An 11980-nucleotide genomic window follows, 5' to 3' on the forward strand; every position below is an offset into this window, starting at 1 on the left:
AAAAAAATCTTTGGAATCTGAGACTCTGGGCTGGGATCCTGGCCCTGCCATTTACCAACTGTGTGATCCAAAGCAACTCCCTTAACTGCTCTGGATCTCTGAAAATGTGGGGGTTGCCCTGGGTCATCTCTAAGGTCCCTTGGAACTTTAAATATGATCACAGAAGCACTTTACAATATCTTTAACAAGTAAATACTTTACAGCATTTCCAACAAAAGCCCCTCAGGAGTTTCCAAAGAACCACTCCAGGATGATTCTGTTAGGAAGTTTTCCTTTACATCGAACCCACATTTTCCACTTTGTAACTTCCCCTCTTTTGTCCTAGATCATTTTCTCTGGCTGTTTCCCATGCCTCTACTGCTTTCCCTCCTCCACTGACCATTGACCCCTCTGCCTTCCTTGAAATTCCAACTAAAATCCTATCTTCTAAAAAGAAACCTTCTCTAATCCCTCAATTCCAGTGCTTTCCCTCTTTTAACTATTTCCTATTTATCCTGTATATCATTTGTTTCCTATATATTTATTTGGAGTAAAAATTCTGGAGCAAAACAGAATAAATCCAATACATCTTAAAGTAACTGCCCTTCAAATCATTAAGCTTGCTTATTAAATCATCCACTTCCCCAACATTTTTTTTAAAACCTTCACCTTCCATCTTAGAATCCATACTGTGTATTGGTTCTAAGGTAGAAGAGCAGTAAGGGCTGGGCAATGGGGGTTAAGTGACTTACCCAGGGTCTGAAATATTACAATAAAATGGAAGAAATGGGAAGGAACATATAAATATTTTGATTTTATTAAACAAGGAAGGGGAAGGTAAAAAGGGAAAGAAGGGCAAAGGGAGAGACCTTAATTATTTTACCCTCTAAAGTATAAGCTGACTACCACTATCTTATTTCTAAGGACATTAAAGGCAAAGTCTTTAGGGATTAGTAATCTCAGAACAGAGTCTTTTGGTGGGCAAAATCCAAAAATCCCAAGAAAACTATCCAAAGGTGGTCTGTTCTATCTGTCCAGCAGAAGAATAAAGACTGCCTTCTTTTCCACAGTCAAAGATATTCCCAGGCTTATAATTAAATGATGGTTCTCAAGCTGCTCCAGGAAAATCCTCCTCCTCCTTCATCCAGGTCCAAAGAGTGAGTCTCAGTTGCTTAACTGTTTCTCTGGGATTCTATTCCACCAGCTCTAGGGAAGATTCTAATCCCATGCCCTGCCAATCACTCAGGTCCTAAGTCTTATTTCCTATTTTAACAGGTCACACAGCTGGGAAGTGTCTGAGGCCACATTTGAACCCAGGACCTCCCATCTCTAGGCCTGGCTCTCCATCCACTGAGCCCCCCAGCTGCCCCCTTCCTCCCTCCCAAGCACTTTTTTAAAGGCTTAACTTCCTGATCCTTTACTCAATGTTCATAAGGCAGGATCTCGAGGCCTTTCGCCCTTCTGACTATCCCTTTCAGGATACACTCCACCTTCTCAATGACCTCTTCCCAAATGTGGCTGACCCAGCGCTGACCAGAGCAGAAGAGCCAGGCTCATCCCCTCCCAAGACCTTAAAGGCCTAGAAAGGAACTGGCCGTGTGATTTTATTCACATAGGAAGCTCTTGGGTGGGAATTCTCTCTATCAATTCTATAACTCACCGCCATAAAAAGTTGCCTCTTTTAATGCAGCCGAAGACCTACGAACTTTCTTGGTGGCCCCATCGCCCATTGATTCATGTTGACTTGACAGGCACCCAAATCCCCATTTCCCTTTCCATGGAGCCACTGACTAGCGCAGCTCCCCCTTGGACATCAGAATAATAATAACGAGTTAATGCTTTAAGGTTTGCCGGCTGGCTGTCCCATAGTCCTCTTGAAAGCCAACCAGATCTCATGGGCTCCTCTCCCAGCCAACATCATCCTCTTCCAAGCTTGCCTGTTGCTATGGAGAGCAGCGCCATCTTCCCAGCTCCCTCTCACTGGCCCTACAGAGAGTCTAGTGCTAGTTGGCAGCATCTCCCCGCTAGGGCCCCTTCACAGGGCCACAAGGTTTCATTCATTAAAGTCACCTTCTTAAGTTGGGCCCAGTGTTCTAGTCTAACACCTTACTGGGGCCCAATTCTGGCTCACACATCAGTTATGACTTGCCCAGCTTTTGGTCATCTCCCAAACTGATGAGTCTCCGATCCTTGCCTTGATCCAAATTATTGTTTAAAAATATTCAAATTGAGGGGGCAGCTGGGTGGCTTAGTGGATTGAGAGTCAGGCCCAGAGGTCCTGGGTTCAAATCTGGCCTCAGACCCTTCCCAGCTGTGTGACCCTAGGCAAGTCACTTGACCCCCATTGCCTAACCCTTACGGTTCTTCTGCCTTGGAACCAATACACAGTATTGATTCCAAGATGGAAGGTAAGGGTTTAAAATAAAATTCAAATTGCTCATAGGCTACCTGAGGGAGGAAGGAGGAGGGAAGGGAAAGAATATGAATCATGTAATTATGGGGAAATAGTCTAAATAAATAAATAAAGTTAAAATAAATCAATAAAAATATTTGACAAGGGGGAAGCTGGGTGGCTCAGTGAATTGAGAGCCAGGCCTAGAGATGAGAGGTCCTGGGTTCAAATCTAGCCTCAGACACTTCCTAGCTGTGTGACCCTGGGCAAGTCACTTGACCCCCATTGCCTAGCCCTTACCACTCTTCTGCCTTGGAACCAATACACAGTATTGCTGCTAAGATGGAAGATGAGGGTTTAAAAAAAACCAAACGGTTCAACAGTCCCGTATCTCCCAAGCCGACAGTGAACCTTTCTTTAATGCCTGTTTTTCAAGTAGCTCTTTGACCTGTTTTGCATCCACTCGATGAACTCTGCTCTATCCTTTTTACAAGAGCATGAAAGCCTTTTTCGAATGACTGGCTAAAAGCTAGGTCTACACTAGAGCCACAGCAATCCCTCGCTCTACCCATCTCGTGCTATAAAAAGAAAGGAGGTTATTGTGGAATGACTCTCATGAAGCCATACGAGCTCTGGCGATCACCATTTCCTTTTCTAGACATTCTTTCACCCTCCCTTTAAGAACACATGCTGGAATTTTGTCAGGAATTCAAGTTGAACTTGCTAGCCTAGAGCTTGGAGGCTCCGTTTCCTTTTTGGACAATCTAGACAACTTTCTCCAGTCCTGTGATAGTTGACTTATTAACTAAAGACCAGCAAGATGACGGCGTGGGGTATACTGTTGGACTTAGAGCCAAGAAGACTTGGGTTCAAATCCTACCTCAGACACTCACTAGCTGCCTGACTCTGGGTAAGTCGCTTCCTCTTTCTCAGGCTCAATTTCCTTCTTTGTAACATGGAGATAAGAAAAACATCCACCTCACAGTATGGTTGAGGCGAGAAGACTGATACAAAGTGTTTTGTAAATCTTAAAGTGATATTTAAATAGTAGCTCTTCGCATCATCAGAACGATTCAGCCCTCCCATCTGCCCGGCCTTTCGGCGTTCAGAAGCAGTTCATCAGGGCGCTCCCAGGCTCCGCACTTGTCTCGTACATCATCAGCTCCCTGAGGCCCATTTTCTGTTCAGTCCCTTCTAGTTCATCTTTGCGCAGAAAACAAAAGTGACGAAGAATTGGGCGGTCCGTCCTTCTAGTTCCACAAACAATTTTTACCAGACTCGGCTTATTCTGGGCTTAGATGGTGGACTCTTAGAGGCAGGCATGATCTTTTGCCTCATTTTGAATCACCAGATTTTAGCGTAGTGCCTGACATATAGCAGGGACTTAAGAAACTTTTAATGACTAGTTGACACAGTCAGAGAGAGACAGAGACACAGAGAAAGAGAGACAGAGACACACACACAGAGGGAGAGAGACAGAGACAGAGAGACAGAAAGAAACACAGAGAGAGAGAGAGAGACAGAGACAGAGAGAGGCACAGAGAAAGAGAGACAGAGACAGAGAGAGGCACAGAGAAAGAGACAGGGAGAGACAGAGAGAGGGAGACAGGAAGAGAAAGAGGGAGAGACAGAGAGAGGGAGACAGAGAGAGGGAGACAGAGACAGAGGGGGGAGGAGAGAGAGAGGGAGAGAGAGAGAGAGGGGGGAGGAGAGAGAGGGAGAGAAAGAGAGAGAGATGGAGGCAGAGAGAGAGAGAGAGGGAGAGAGAGACAGAGGTACAGAGAGAGAAAGAGAGAGACAGAGAGAGGGAGAGAAAGAGGGAGAGAGAAAGGGAGAGACAGAGAGGTACAGAGAGAGAGAGACAGAGAGACAGGGAGAGAAAGAGGGAGAGAGAGGGAGAGACAGAGAGAGGTACAGAGAGAGAGAGAGACAGGGAGAGAAAGAGGGAGAGAGAGAGGGAGAGACAGAGAGAGGTACAGAGAGACAGAGAGAGGGAGAGACAGAGAGAGGGAGAGACAGAGAGAGGGAGAGACAGAGAGAGGGAGAGAAAGAGGTAGAGAGACAGAGGCAGAGGTACAGAGAGAAAGAGAGAGAGACAGAGAGAGGGAGAGAAAGAGGGAGAGAGAGGGAGAGACAGAGAGAGGTACAGAGAGAGAGACAGAGAGACAGGGAGAGAAAGAGGGAGAGAGAGAGGGAGAGACAGAGAGAGGTACAGAGAGAGAGACAGAGAGACAGGGAGAGAAAGAGGGAGAGAGAGAGGGAGAGACAGAGAGAGAGACAGAGAGACAGGGAGAGAAAGGGAGAGACAGAGAGAGGAAGAGAGAGAGAGGGAGAGACAGAGAGAGGTACAGAGAGAGAGACAGAGAGACAGGGAGAGAAAGAGGGAGAGACAGAGAGAGGGAGAGACAGACAGAGAGAGGGAGAGACAGAGAGAGGGAGAGAAAGAGGGAGAGACAGAGACAGAGAGAGGGAGAGACAGAGAGAGACAGAGAGAGGGAGAGAAAGAGGGAGAGACAGAGACAGAGAGAGGGAGAGAGACGGAGAGAGAGATCTAGCTTCCTTTCTTGTTAGCCAAATTTTGGTTTTGTTTTTTGTATTATGTACCACATGCTTTTGTATATTTACCTTGTTATCTGCCCTTAGGTCCATATATCATTTTTTAATCCTTACCTTCTTACTTGGATTCTAGTGGATCTAATGGATTCTAGGTAGTTGTTCCAAGTTAGAAGACAGGTAATAGCTAAGCAACTGGGGTTAAGTGACTTGCCTGGGGTTGCACAGTTAGGAAGTGTCTGATGTTAGATTTGGATTTTCCATCTCTAAGCTTGGTGCTCTATCTAATTAGCCACCCAGCTGTCCCCTTACTTTAATATGTCTTCAAAAACCTAAGGGGAAGGGGACAGCTGGGTGGCTCAGTGGATTGAGAGCCAGACCTAGAGACAGAAGGTCTTATTTTCAAATCTGACCTCAGACCCTTCCCAGCTGTGTGACCCTGGGCAAGTCACTTAACTCCCATTGCCCAGCCCTTACCACTCTTCTGCCTTGGAGCCAATACACAGTATTGATTCTAAGATGGAAGGTGAGGGTTTAAAACACACACACACACACACACACACACACACACACACACACACACACACAACTGAAAGGAATCAATGAGATCTTCTTGAACTTACACTGATCTCTTAAGACAACTCTCTCTTTTCTTCCTCCTTCTTCGCCCTTCTTCCTGGACTGACTTCCCCAGTAGAATCTTAGGTGACGGGATCTTTCCTAGCCTTTGAAATCTGCTCTCCCAAATTCTAGGTGAATTCGTCCTGTGCCTAGATTTTATCTCCTTTTCTTTCGCTGTTGCCATCATTTCTCCCCAGGGGGCAGTTCCTCCTCACTTCTGAGAATTGGATCAGAAACTGAAGTTGCTCTCACTGGCTCCTTCCAGAGCTTTAACAAGGGCAAGGCAAGTGAGACCCTTGCCTTAGGTCTGGAAAGCTGAGGGGTGTGGACAAACATAGAGGCCGAGCCGTTAGGATGTAGGGTGGCGTTTGTTTCACTAAGGAGAGTCCAGAAATTATTAATTGATCTGCTTTAGGTAGAGAAAGAATATCAGCAGGTGTCTGAATCATACTCCGTCTGCCTGCCAGGGCTGGGAATCGTTTCCCAAATTCTTTACCCAGTCTTAATGTTCAGGCACTCTGGAGGGTGCTCAGATGGCAATAAATAGCATTTCTATTTTTTTCCAAATCTATCCACCATATTTCTGGTTCACTGTATTTCTTTGTTACTGTTCAGGCATTTCTGTCATGTCAGACTTTTGAGACTTTCTTGGCAAAGATACTGGGATGGTTTGCCATTTTCTTCTCCAGCTCATTTTAAAGATGAAGTGAAGTAAATAGGGCTAAGTGACTTGCCCAGGGTCACACAGCTAGTAAATGTCTGAGGTCAGATTTGAATTCAGGAAGAGGAGCCTTCCTGACTCCAGGCCTGCTGCTCTATCCACTTCACCATCTGTCTGCCTTGCATTTCTTTACACATGGGTAAATCCTTAAAATATGTAATGCTACTTTGTCATCCGGCCCTACCCTTTACCTATCCTTCTCCTTTTAAATAAGGTACATATTTACCTTTCAGAGCCATGTTGCATCAAATCTCAGTGACACCTGTGAGGTCAAATTGGCTTTCTGGAGTGGGGCAGTGAGATTGCTTAGTAGATAGATAGCGAGGTCTGGAGTTGGGCAGTCCTGGATTCAAATGTGGCCTCAGATACTTCCAGCTGTGTGACCCTGGCTAAGGGTCACACACACACACACACACACACACACACACATGTATGTATGTAGAGAGACAGACAGAGACAGAGAGAGAAGTGGGGAGAGACAGAGAGAGAAGTGGGGGGAGGAGAGAGAGAGAAGAGAAGGGGGGAGAGGAGAGGAGAGACAGAGAGAGAAGAGAAGGGGGAGAGGAGAGAAATGGGGGGGAGAGGAGAGACAGAGAGGGAAGAGAAGGGGAGAGAGGAGAGACAGAGAGAGAAGTGGGGAGAGACAGAGAGAGAAGAGAAGGGGGAGAGGAGAGACAGAGAGGGAAGAGAAGGGGAGAGAGGAGAGACAGAGAGAGAAGTGAGGAGAGACAGAGAGAGAAGAGAAGGGGGGACAGACAGAGAGAGAAGGGGGGAGAGGAGAGACAGAGAGGGAAGAGAAGGGGAGAGAGGAGAGACAGAGAGGGAAGTGAGGAGAGACAGAGAGAGAAGAGAAGGGGGGAGAGGAGAGGAGAGACAGAGAGAGAAGAGAAGTGGGGAGAGACAGAGAGAAGGGGGAGAGGAGAGACAGAGAGGGAAGAGAAGGGGGAGAGGAGAGAGAGAAGAGAAGTGGGGAGAGACAGAGAGGGAAGAGAAGGGGGAGAGGAGAGGAGAGACAGAGAGAGAAGAGAAGTGGGGAGAGACAGAGAGAGAAGTGGGGGGAGGAGAGAGAGAGAAGAGAAGGGGCGAGAGGAAAGGAGAGACAGAGAGAGAAGAGAAGGGGGAGAGGAGAGAAATGGGGGGGAGAGGAGAGACAGAGAGGGAAGAGAAGGGGAGAGAGGAGAGACAGAGAGAGAAGTGGGGAGAGACAGAGAGAGAAGAGAAGGGGGGAGAGGAGAGGAGAGACAGAGAGAGAAGAGAAGGGGGAGAGGAGAGAAATGGGGGGGAGAGGAGAGACAGAGAGGGAAGAGAAGGGGAGAGAGGAGAGACAGAGAGAGAAGTGGGGAGAGACAGAGAGAGAAGAGAAGGGGGAAGAGGAGAGGAGAGACAGAGAGAGAAGAGAAGGGGGAGAGGAGAGAAATGGGGGGGAGAGGAGAGACAGAGAGGGAAGAGGAGGGGAGAGAGGAGAGACAGAGAGAGAAGTGAGGAGAGACAGAGAGAGAAGAGAAGGGGGGACAGACAGAGAGAGAAGGGGGGAGAGGAGAGACAGAGAGGGAAGAGAAGGGGGAGAGGAGAGACAGAGAGGGAAGAGAAGGGGAGAGAGGAGAGACAGAGAGGGAAGTGAGGAGAGACAGAGAGAGAAGAGAAGGGGGAGAGGAGAGGAGAGACAGAGAGAGAAGAGAAGTGGGGAGAGACAGAGAGAGAAGGGGGAGAGGAGAGACAGAGAGGGAAGAGAAGGGGGAGAGGAGAGAGAGAAGAGAAGTGGGGAGAGACAGAGAGGGAAGAGAAGGGGGAGAGGAGAGGAGAGACAGAGAGAGAAGTGGGGAGAGACAGAGAGAGAAGTGGGGGGAGGAGAGAGAGAGAAGAGAAGGGGGGAGAGGAAAGGAGAGACAGAAAGAGAAGAGAAGGGGGAGAGGAGAGAAATGGGGGGGAGAGGAGAGACAGAGAGGGAAGAGAAGGGGAGAGAGGAGAGACAGAGAGAAGTGAGGAGAGACAGAGAGAGAAGAGAAGTGGGGAGAGACAGAGAGAGAAGAGAAGGGGGGAGAGGAGAGGAGAGACAGAGAGAGAAGAGAAGGGGGAGAGGAGAGAAATGGGGGGGAGAGGAGAGACAGAGAGGGAAGAAAAGGGGAGAGAGGAGAGACAGAGAGAAGTGGGGAGAGACAGAGAGAGAAGAGAAGGGGGGAGAGGAGAGGAGAGACAGAGAGAGAAGAGAAGGGGGAGAGGAGAGAAATGGGGGGAGAGGAGAGACAGAGAGGGAAGAGAAGGGGAGAGAGGAGAGACAGAGAGAGAAGTGAGGAGAGACAGAGAGAGAAGAGAAGGGGGGAGAGGAGAGGAGACAGAGAGAGAAGAGAAGTGGGGACAGACAGAGAGAGAAGGGGGGAGAGGAGAGACAGAGAGGGAAGAGAAGGGGGAGAGGAGAGACAGAGAGGGAAGAGAAGGGGAGAGAGGAGAGACAGAGAGGGAAGTGGGGAGAGACAGAGAGAGAAGAGAAGGGGGGAGAGGAGAGGAGAGACAGAGAGAGAAGAGAAGGGGGAGAGGAGAGACCGAGAGGGAAGAGAAGGGGAGAGAGGAGAGACAGAGAGAGAAGTGAGGAGAGACAGAGAGAGAAGAGAAGGGGGGACAGACAGAGAGAGAAGGGGGGAGAGGAGAGACAGAGAGGGAAGAGAAGGGGGAGAGGAGAGACAGAGAGGGAAGAGAAGGGGAGAGAGGAGAGACAGAGAGGGAAGTGAGGAGAGACAGAGAGAGAAGAGAAGGGGGGAGAGGAGAGGAGAGACAGAGAGAGAAGAGAAGGGGGAGAGGAGAGAAATGGGGGGGAGAGGAGAGACAGAGAGGGAAGAGGAGGGGAGAGAGGAGAGACAGAGAGAGAAGTGAGGAGAGACAGAGAGAGAAGAGAAGGGGGGAGAGGAGAGGAGAGACAGAGAGAGAAGTGGGGAGAGACAGAGAGAGAAGAGAAGGGGGGAGAGGAGAGGAGAGACAGAGAAGAGAAGGGGGAGAGGAGAGAAATGGGGGGGGAGAGGAGAGACAGGGAAGAGAAGGGGAGAGAGGAGAGACAGAGAGAGAAGTGGGGAGAGACAGAGAGAGAAGAGAAGGGGGAGAGGAGAGGAGAGACAGAGAGAGAAGGGGGAGAGGAGAGAAATGGGGGGGAGAGGAGAGACAGAGAGGGAAGACAAGGGGGGAGAGGAGAGAGAGAGAAGAGAAGGGGGGAGAGGAGAGACAGAGAGGGAAGATAAGGGGGGAGAGGAGAGACAGAGAGAAGGAGGGAGAGGAGAGACAGGGGGTGGGGGGGAGACAGTGAGAGACAGACAGAGAGATCTAGCTCCCTTGCTTGTTGCCCAAATTGTGTTGTTTTGTTTTGTTCACATTTAGAGACATCTGAAGCTGAGTGTTTTAATGATGGCTCCTTTAATGTCATCTCCCATCAATTTCTGAGTGTCTCTGCTACTCTTCTTTTTCCTGCACAGCAGCCATCCTTGAGTTTGGTGTGTGTAGTCACCCTCCTCTCTATCCTGCCTTTTCACTTTTAAGACTTGCCTGGCTGAAGCAGCAAGGCCCCCTGAGGGAGTGATGGGGCTATATGTGCCAGACAAGTTAAACCATTGCCACCACCTTGACTGCCATCTTATCTTCCCTCTGATTCTGATGGAGACAACCCAGAACCCAGAACCCAAGGGCCTTGGGAACAGCATTGATTCCAGACCAGTAACTGCAGCCATCATCTTGGGAAGCAATCCCTCTGCAGCCCAGCAACTACTCCCATAGATGCTACAGCCAGAGCTACTAAAGGCCCCCCAAAAGAAAGTTCTTGCTGCCAAAACTCTTTTTTTTTTAACCCTTACCTTCCATCTTAGAATCAATACTGTGTATTGGTTCCAAGGTAGAAGAGCCATAAGGGCTAGGCAATGGGGGTCAAGTGACTTGCCCAGGGTCACACAGCTAGGACGTGTCTGCGGTCACATTCGAACCCAGGATCTCCCGTCTCTAGGCCTGGCTCTCAATCCGCTGAGCTACCCAGATGCCCCAGCAAAACTCTTGACACTGTTAAATGGTTTCACATCAGAAAGCAGGGTGAAATTATCAGCAGAAATGGGAATAAAGAGACATTAACATCTTTTGTTGATGTATCGTTAGCCTCGTGGAACCTTTCCATCTGACCTACAGCTGATATCTTCCATTTGTACTGTCTCTCCTGTTAGAATGGGATCTCCTTGAGGCCTGGTCTTACATTTCTATTCCTGTTTCCGGAGTGTTCCACAATGCACATGGAAAATGCTGAATAAATGCTTCATTCATGCTTTCATTTGCAACTCTAGGCAAATACAAAGGTAGCTTGGGGGTAGAAAGATCTCAGGGCCTGGAGTCAGAAAGACCTGAGATCTTGTATGGCCCTAAGCAAGTCACTTATTTTCTTCTTTTTCACCCATAAAATGAGCTGGAAAAGGACATGGCAAACCACTCCAGTATCTCTGCCAAGAACATCTCAAACAGGGTCATGAAGAATTGGACACAACTGAAATGAGTAAACAACAGCAGGCAAAAACAGTTTTACCGGCCCTTGGTACACTTAGTCTCTGACCAGGGGCATGCCATTCTTATATTTTATTCTAGGATCCAGAAAGAGATGCCATCTTCAGATAATATCTTAAAAAAAACAAAACGCCCTTACCTTTCATCTCAGAATTAATGCTGCATATTGGTTCCAAGACAGATGAATGGTAAAGGGGGGTTAAATACAGTGGGCAATGTCTGAGGTCACATTTGAGCTCAGGATTTCCCATCTCTAGGGCTTAGCTCTCAATTCATGGAGAACCTAACTGCCCCTGCATATTATCCTCTTTTTTTTTTTTAACCCTCACGTTCTGTCTTGGAATCAATACTATGGAGTGGTTCCATAGCAGAAGAGCGGTAAGGGCTAGGCAATGGGGGTCAAGTGACTTTCCCAGGGTCACACAGCTGGGAAGTATCTGAGGGCAGATTTGAACCCAGGACCTCCCGTCCTTAGGCTTGGTTCTCAATCCACTGAGCTACCCAGCTGCGCCCCCAACCCACCCCCCCCAACTATCTTCTTAAACCAGTTCTTCACATTCCAGATCTGAAGTCTATCCCTTTAAGCAGTAGCAGTGACTTTGATTTCTTGCCCAAGGCTTCCTAATAAGGCAGCAATGCTTTCTAGAGCCTTCTTGGCAGTAACATTTGTGAACACACGGATCGCAAGAAGTAAGTAGCAGCCATATAGCTTGATAAGCCTTGGGAGGTTCTCTGTCACTTTCTGGAAATATGCTCCAGGAAGAAAGCTGACTTCTTTTTTTAAATCAGTGTAACAAAGAGCTTCCTTCTTCCCCTTCAGCAGAGAAGTCCATGACCCCCACTCCTGAGCTCTTCTTCCTCTTACCCTTACTGGATTTCCCCATCCCCTGTGATTCCACATCATCCTTCCCTGAAGGAAGAGGAAGCTTTCAGCATCTAGCTCCTTCCTCTTGAGAAGGCACCTCATTTTATCCCTTATATAACTAAGAGGATTCAGTGGTCTTTCTTCCATTTCTCCTTCCCCTTTCCAGCTTCCCAAGATCTTTTATTTTACCCCTGAAACCTTTTTCTACTCCTTAAAAGAACACAATGCTCTCTGGTAATCTGGAGAGCCGAGAGGTATCAATCACTCTAGGTAGGGCACCTCATCTTCTAGGAGGGATGCCAGGCAGCACTTTGAGCATGGATACCAG

This window comes from Monodelphis domestica, chromosome 3 (assembly GCF_027887165.1).
Source record: "Monodelphis domestica isolate mMonDom1 chromosome 3, mMonDom1.pri, whole genome shotgun sequence".
Taxonomy (NCBI): domain Eukaryota; kingdom Metazoa; phylum Chordata; class Mammalia; order Didelphimorphia; family Didelphidae; genus Monodelphis; species Monodelphis domestica.